This window comes from Procambarus clarkii, unplaced genomic scaffold (assembly GCF_040958095.1).
Source record: "Procambarus clarkii isolate CNS0578487 unplaced genomic scaffold, FALCON_Pclarkii_2.0 HiC_scaffold_489, whole genome shotgun sequence".
Taxonomy (NCBI): Eukaryota; Metazoa; Arthropoda; class Malacostraca; order Decapoda; family Cambaridae; genus Procambarus; species Procambarus clarkii.
In genome coordinates, this window is record NW_027189522.1 from 35,103 (window position 1) to 43,341 (window position 8,239).

General features: G+C 52.1%; 1 non-coding gene across 1 annotated transcript; it reads left to right on the plus strand.

Moving 5' to 3' along the window:
- The first annotated feature begins 2,704 nt into the window (after positions 1-2,704).
- Positions 2,705-2,775, plus strand: TRNAT-CGU (transfer RNA threonine (anticodon CGU)). The gene has a single exon. It is a non-coding gene; the product is annotated as a tRNA-Thr (tRNA).
- The last annotated feature ends 5,464 nt before the right edge of the window (positions 2,776-8,239 follow it).

The following is an 8,239-nucleotide window of genomic DNA, read 5'->3' on the forward strand; positions in this document are numbered from 1 at the left end:
GTAGTTACAACTAGAGAAGGAGCCGCGCCAGGGGACGAGGTAGTCACCACTGGGGGCTTGGGGCTCGACCCAACCACAGAGGAGGGAGGGGAGCCAGAGGAAGGAGTCAGAGAGGCCAAAGGAGGAGCAAGGTCGGGGCCCAATGCAGCGGAGGCTACAGAGCCCGGTCTTCCAATACGGACCGACTCGGGGGCTTGGTCGCCCACCCCACGAGCCTGAGAAGGTAAACCAGAAGAAGCCGAAACAGGGGTTATCATCTTGACGAAAAGAAGAATTCACTCACGAATGTGCCCCCACACCCACCATGGAGCCACAATTAGAGGCAGGACACCCAACAAGAAGCTATCGCCGATCTTGTCGGGGCCTCCTAGGGGTGCGTTGTGAGTATACGCCCCACAAACGCCACCTTAAGAAACCGACAGTCCGTCGAGATCGGGTTCAGTGACGAAGTGGGGATTGACAATAAAAGGTTCCCCTCGCTCTCGACGTCGGGTACTGCAGTTCTACGGGTGCAAGAGTATGCCTCCTCAAGCACCCGGGCGTCAAAATAGAAGAAGTCCAAGGGAAGAACCAGAACGAGCAAAAGGTCGGCAGGAAACGGCAAGCAGATAGGAGAAGAGGGGGGAGAAAAACGAAACAGAAGGAAAAGGAAAAGATGCCCAGCAGAATTGGAGAGGACGGCAGCAGGAGCACAAGGCTAGAAAAGGACAGAGGACTGTCCCAAGGAGCATCACACTCCGGCAGCCGCCCACTAAGCCCCCACACGGCGACAACGAGCTGAGCAGGGAGGGGGTGAGAGAGATAAGTAAGTATATTAAAGCACATTGTTATATTAAAGCTCTGATTGATTACATTGACAGCTTGATTAGTAATTTAAACAAGATTAATAGATACCATACAGCAGATTGACAGCACATATGAGACAGCAATGATCACAATGGTAAAGATGTTCAGAATGGGTACATAAAGATTGGGAGATTGGGTAGCAAAAGATACAGATAAACAAGATTTATAAACACCATACAATAGAATGGTAGCACATATAAGAAAACTGCAATGATCTCAATGGTAAAGATGTTCAAATTGGGAACAAAAAGGTTGGGAGATTGGGTAGCAATAGATACAGTGCAATTTTAAGGCAAAAAGAGAAAAACTATGAAGATGAAATTAGGTACTTTTTAGTATTGATTTTGAATGATGTAAAAGTTGGACAGCTTTTCAATTCAGTAGGGAGTGAGTTCCATAAACTGGGTCCCTTTATTTGCATAGTGTGTTTACACAAATTAAGTTTAACTCTGGGGATATCGAAGAGATATTTATTTCTGGTGTGGTGATAATGGGTCCTATTACATCTGTCCAGTTATCTCTTAGAATTACGTAGGTAAACAACAAATGTAACATATTTGTTTACTACAATGTCGGTGCTGGCTGTAGAAGTTGAAAAAACATTGTTTTACTTCGAAATATACTAATTTTATAAGAAAATTTGACGTAAATAGGAGGCAGTAGAGCTCCGATAAGCCAGCGCGGTCCGTCTAATTACCAAAAACTACCACATGCTACACACGCTTCAGAAAACTTCCTGGCAATACGTTAGTAATGAATAAATATGAATAAATACCTCCCAGACTGATCCGCCAGGGGCGCCCTGCCCTACTCAATTTGTTTTAAGGTACAGTGCTGTTTCCATTACAAATTTAGTCAGGACTGTCCCCAGTGTCCGGCGTGTGCCTAGCGCCATCCCCTCGCGGTCCGTGCATCCCGCCCTAGCAAGTTCCCTAGGGTCCTCAGCCCCGTCACACCTGTCTTGGGGTCTGCCGGTGCGCCCTTCAGGTCCGTGCCCGGTGGGGCCCCTCTCTGAGAGGCCCAGCGTCGCCTGGTGGCGTGCCACGTGGCCAGGTTTTGGAGTCCTCTGTCCCTATGGCCGGCCTTAAGGCCCTGAGTTCCCGCTGCGCCCTAAGTGTGTGGGGCCACCCCCTGCTGCCGCAATGCCCCTTGGCAGGTGTGTGTCTCGCGCCGTGCCCCTAACAGACCGTGCCCCGGTTTTGCTTGCTCCCAGGCGTGCCCTAGGGGCACCCGTTTGCCTGCGCCCTAGTGGGCGGGCAGGCGGGCTCACGCATCGTGCACAGGTGCTGGACCGTTTGGCGGCGCTGTGGTCATGCCCAATAGTTGCATGCCTGTAGGCGTGCCCTAGGGGCCTCGGACTGTGAGGTGGCCTGGCGTCCCCTTGTGGCGACGCCATGTGGTCAGTTTGCATGCATGCGAGAACAAGAGTAAGTAAGTAATTATCAAAAGAAGGCACCAAACCGGGAAGGCTATGTAGCATCATCAAATGCGCAAAATAATCAGAGGGCGCTAAATATCACCAAGGATGCCAATACGAGAACAAAAACGCATAAGGCGAACGATATCAAAAGTATCCGAGTCACCAAGAATTCTATTGAGGGACAGGTGACCGCGAGGGGCGGTCAGAAAGCAAGACACACTCTCGTCCTGGAAGTCAGGACATTCAAGAAGGACATGCACAACTGTAAGAGGGACAATGCAACTAGGACAATAAGGAGCAGGGTGGCGCTCCATCAAGTGACCATGGGTTAAGCGAGTATGGCCAATACGCAACCTCGCCAGAGCTGTTTCCCACCGCCGGTTACGGTGGAAGGAGGACGGCCACGAGGAAACACAACATTTAAGAGTACGTAATGGGGCCTCGTAGCCTGGTGGATAGGGTGCAGGACTCGTAATTCTGTGGCGCGGGTTCGATTCCCGCACGAGGCAGAAACAAATGAGCAAAGTTTCTTTCACCCTGAATGCCCCTGTTACCTAGCAGTAAATAGGTACCTGGGTGTTACCCAGCTGTCACGGGCTGCTTCCTGGGGGTGGAGGCCTGGTCGAGGACCGGGCCGCGGGGACACTAAAAAGCCCCGAAATCATCTCAAGATAACCTCAAGACGTAGCTTGTTACCAGTAACAGACAACCAAGAAGCCTGCCAACGGGTAAGGACTGAGGAATGGATAACCGGGTAAAAGTCGGAATACGGAATGCCTTTACGAGAGATGGGACAAGAGCGGACAGCTTCCTTGGCGGCAGCATCCGCACGCTCATTTAAAGACACACCAATATGGCTGGGAACCCAACAAAACTCAACCGACTTAAATTTACTGTGAACAAGAAACAGCCAATGCTGGATCTCGACAACTACTGGATGAACCGGATTAAAGGACCCGAGAGCCAGGAGGGCACTACGAGAGTCAACAACAACTACAAAGGAAGACTGACAACGAGAAAGCAGGAGACAAAGAGCATAGAGAATAGCATAAAGTTCCGCTGTAAAGATGCTAGTCTCCGGAGGCAAGCGACACATATAAGTGCGATCAGGAAAAACAACAGAGTAGCCAACACCGTCCGCCGACTTAGACCCATCGGTGAAGACAGAAACGGAGCGGGAGTGAGAAGAAAAGTGCTCAAGGGAAAGGCGTTTTAGAACCGTAGGAGGGGTAAAAGCTTTAGTGATACGGGTCAAGGAAGTACAAAACCGCGGAAGAGGGACTCTCCACGGGGGCAAAGAAGGAATAACACGAGGAGAAACATTAGAAATATGAACGCAAAGAGAATCCTGGAGGCGAGATAACCGGACAGAAAGAGGGAGGTGGTGAAGAGGAACAGGAACCGCAGGAGGGGTAAAAGTTAAAGCACGACAGAGGCGAGAGGAAGGATGTTGTAAGGACCGCGCAAGATAGCGAAGACAGTAGCGATCACGGCGGTCCTGGAGAGACAGGAAGCCAGTGTCAACATACAAGCTAAGGACGGGAGTCGAACGAAAGGCACCAGAACTGAGGCGCAACCCAGTATGGTGCAAAGCATCAAGACGGCGAAGAGTAGGAGAAGCAGACGAGTAAGCAGGGCAACCATAATCGAGCTTAGACAGGACAAGAGAGGAATGTAAAGCAAGGAGTGCGCGCCTATCTGGCCCCCAAGAAGTATAGGATAAGACCCGAAGGAGGGTAATGGCCTTAGAGCACTCAACACGGAGGTAAGAGATATGGGGAGGCCAAGACAAACGAGTGTCAAGGAATAACCCCAAAAGTTTCGCAGAATCTTTGTATTCAAGGGGATGACCATAAAGTGACAAAGAGGGACGAAGAACAACCCGTTTCCACGTAAAAGTCATGGCACAAGTCTTAGAAGTAGAGAACTTGAAGCCATGATCGGTGGCCCAAGACAACACGGCATCAATTGCAAGTTGAAGCCGGCGCTGAAGGAGAGGCAAATCATCACCCTGACAGCAAAGGGTAAGATCATCGACATAGAGAGCGAAGAAGACACCAGAAGGAAGAGAGGAAAGAAGACCATTGAGGGCAACCAGAAAAAGAGTAGTGCTCAGAACACTACCCTGGGACACACCTTCGTATTGCTGAAAAGAGGCAGAGAGCGCCGTACCAAGGCGCACCCGAAAGGAACGACAGGAGAGGAAGCTGCGGAGAAAGAGAGGGAGATGACCACGAAGGCCAAAAGAATGAAGTTGAGATAGAATATGATATCGCCAAGTGGTGTCGTAAGCCTTTTCCAGGTCAAAAAGGACGACAACAACGGAGGTCTTCGCAGCAAAAGCAGTACGAATATAGACCTCCAAGTTCACCAGGACATCTGTCGTGCTGCGGCACTTGCGGAAACCAAATTGAGAAGGGAAGAGGAGGTGATGGTGTTCCAGGAACCACATCAGACGAACGTTAACCATACGTTCAAAAAGTTTGCAGACACAACTTGTGAGAGCAATAGGGCAAAAGTCCTTAGGGAAAGTACCCAGAGACCCCGGTTTGCAAACAGGGAGGACAACTGCATCGAGCCAGTCCTCAGAGACTGACGACGACTCCCAGATCCAATTATACAGACTCCGTAAATACTGAGACGTGCACGGAGGGAGATGGCGAAGCATCTCATAATGAATACCATCGGAGCCCGCCGCCGTAGAACCGCAGAGGGCCAGGGCAGAACGAAGTTCAGAGAGAGAGAAGGGATCATTATAGGGAAGTTGAAGACGAGTGCAGAAATCTAAAGGACGAGACTCAAGGACAGGTTTATGAAGAAGAAAAGATTGGGGAAGATGAAGACCAGAGCTAACAGAAGAAAAGTGGAAACCCAGTGCGGAAGCGACCTGCAACGGGTCCGCCACAAGAGTATCATGGAGGTGAAGGACCGGTGAAACATCGGGAACGAATTTACCCGCTTTCTTGCGGATACGCTTCCAGATGTGGGCCAGAGGAGTTTCGGACGAAATTGTTGAGACATAAGATGCCCAACATTCACGTTTAGCTGCACGGATGGCCCTACGGGCCACCGCACTCGTTTTCCGATTGAAAAGAAAAGAATCGGTCGTCTGCCTACGGCGGTGCCTCTTCCAGGCTGCACGCTTACAGCGGTCAGCCCGAGCACAGTCCGCATTCCACCAGGGAACGCTCTTCCGTGGACCCCGAGAGGAAGAGCGAGGGATAGAGCGGAGGGCAGCGTTGAAGACAGTGTCATGAAAAAGGAGGAGAGCGCGAGAGAGAGGCAGAAGGGAGAGGTCAGAGAGAGTAGCACTGAGGGTAAATAGGGTCCAGTCCACCTTAGCAAACTGCCACCTAGGGAAAGAGTGGGAAGAGCGAAACGAGAGAAAGGAAACAAGGATAGGGAAATGATCACTGCCATGGAGGTCATCAAGAACCTGCCACGTGAAATCTCAGTAAAGAGAAGAAGAGCAGAGAGCAATATCAAGACAGGAAAGGGTGCGAGTCCGAGAGTCCAAATGAGTGGGCTCACCAGAATTTAGAAGAGACAGGGAAGAAGAGAGGAGAAACGGCTCAAGAAGGTGGCCCCGGGTATTCGTCAGAACATCACCCCAAAGAGAATGACGACAATTGAAGTCACCCAGCAGGAGCACAGGCTCCAGCAAGGAGTCCAAGAGGTGTTTCAAATCGGGAAGAGAAAGCGGGACACTCGGGGGGGGAGATAAATGGAACAAACTGTGTACCATTTCCCCACAAAGATACGAGCAGCAGAACAATGGAGAGGCAAAGGAAAAAGTAAAGGAACAAAGGGAACATCAGCGCGAATCAAGAGAGCAGAAGAATTAGAAGCCCCAGCAACGGCTGGGGGGGGGGGAGAAAGGAATAGCCACGAAAACGACCAGGACGAGCACCAAGCATTGGCTCCTGGAGACAGACACAAAGGGGCGAAAACCGCGAAATCAGAAGTTGGAGTTCGAGGAAATTGGCGTAATAACCTCGAACGTTCCACTGAAGAAGAGACATCGACGAGAAGAGAAAGGACAAAAACAGAGAACAAGGAAGAAACAAAGGCGAAAGAGCAACAGAGCACGTTAAAGAATATCAGGGTCGGGATCAGGGTCAGCAAAGTCAGGGTTAGGGGGCATGGGTAAACTGAGCAAAGACGGAGGGAAGGATGCGGGAGAACAGATCAGAGGTGGGCGGGCGGGGTCCGGAGGAGGAGGAGGAGACAACGGAGAGGAGCAGTCAAGGACAGCAGCAGGAAGAGGGGGAGTAGAAAGAGGGGAGCGCACCTCAGCAAGGGCAGCAACCGAAAGGGAAGAGGGGGGCCAAAGGAACCTCCATAGCTGGAACAGGGGGCGCAATCACTAAATTGGGAGGGGAAAGAGCAACAGAGCCAGAAGTAAGGGCTGAGGAAAAAAGCGAAGCCTTCTTACCCGCCGGAGAGGAGGAAGGAGAGGAGCCAGGCTTACACTTCTGACTTAAAGAGACCGGTGTCCCAGCAACTACGTACCGGGCAATGGATTCCAGTGTCTCAACAGGAGAAGCTGAACGAGAGCACACACGACGGCCGTTAGGAGAGCGATGGACATCCACCTGCACCGACAGGCGGCGGGGAGAGCCGATAGATGGAGGAGAAGGATGGGATGGAGGATCGGAGGGAGACGAGGAAGAAGACACTGGAGACATGACAGACCGGGTAGAAAGAAGGGGAACCCCAGACAGAGGACCAGCAGGGGGACCCTTCAGGACAGAACTCAAAGGAACAGAGGAGGGGGCAGTGGGCGCATCAGGGTCCAAGGCCCGGAAACGGTTGAGAGTCTGAGGAAGGTGGGAAGGATGGGCAGAAGAAGAGCGCAACACACGAGCATAAGAGACGTTAGCATAAGGCGGGAGCCGGCGAACCTGGCGCCTCACCTCGGGAAAAGATAAACGCTCATGGTGCTTCAAGTTGAGGACGGCTCCCTCAAGCTTGTAATGGATACAGGCATGGGAGAAGGTAGGATGGGCCTCACCGCAGTTGAGGCAGCGAGCTTGGGGAGAAGTGCACTCCGACTTAGAGTGACCTTCACCCCCACACAAAGGGCAGAGAGAGACAGTCCCAGAGAAGCAGAGGGCACCATGCCCAAACCTCCAGCACTTGTTACAAAGTCGAGGAGAAGGAATATACTCCTGGACAGAGCACCTGGCACCAGCAAGAATGACAGAGGATGGAAGGGTCCTACCATCAAAGGTGACCTTCACAACTCGAAGGGGTTGACGGCGACGACCACGAGGGGGACGAGTAAACGAGTCTATCTGGAGGACAGAATGGCATTGGGCATCAAGGATATGTCGAATATCGTCGTGGCAGTCTCGCAGATTTCGAACACCCGTCGCAACATGGGGCGGGAGGAGAATAGTGCCAACACTGGCGTTCAACTGAACGTTCTTTGAGACCCGAACAGGGATCTCGCCAAGGCAGGATAAGGCAGCCAAGCGGGAAGCTGCAACCTGAGAAGGAGCAGCAACGACACGTGTACCGAGACGAGTGGGGTGGAAAGTAACAGACGCATCCACGGAATCAACGAGATGCCGATGGAGGGAGAAATCGTCAGGCGGCGCAAAATCAAGAGGGAGGAGATCAAAGTATTTGGCCCACGAAGCAGGACCCAATGAGGCCTGATACGCATCAGTACAGGAAGGAAACGAGCGAGTGCGGCCATGGCGCAGATGGCGTTGAGAATCCCCAGAGAGAGAGGGGTCAAAAGGCGCAGTAGTCACAACGAGAGACTTAGCCGCACCAGGGGACGAAGCGGTCACCACTGGGGGCGTGAGGCTCGACCCAACAACAGAGGAGGGAGGGGAGCTGGGGGAAGAATCCAGGATGGTCAAAGGAGGAGCAAGGTTGGGGCCCACTGCAGCGGGGGCTACAGAGCCCAGTCTTCCAATACAGGCCGACTTGGGGGGCTTGGTCGCCCACCCCACGAGCCTG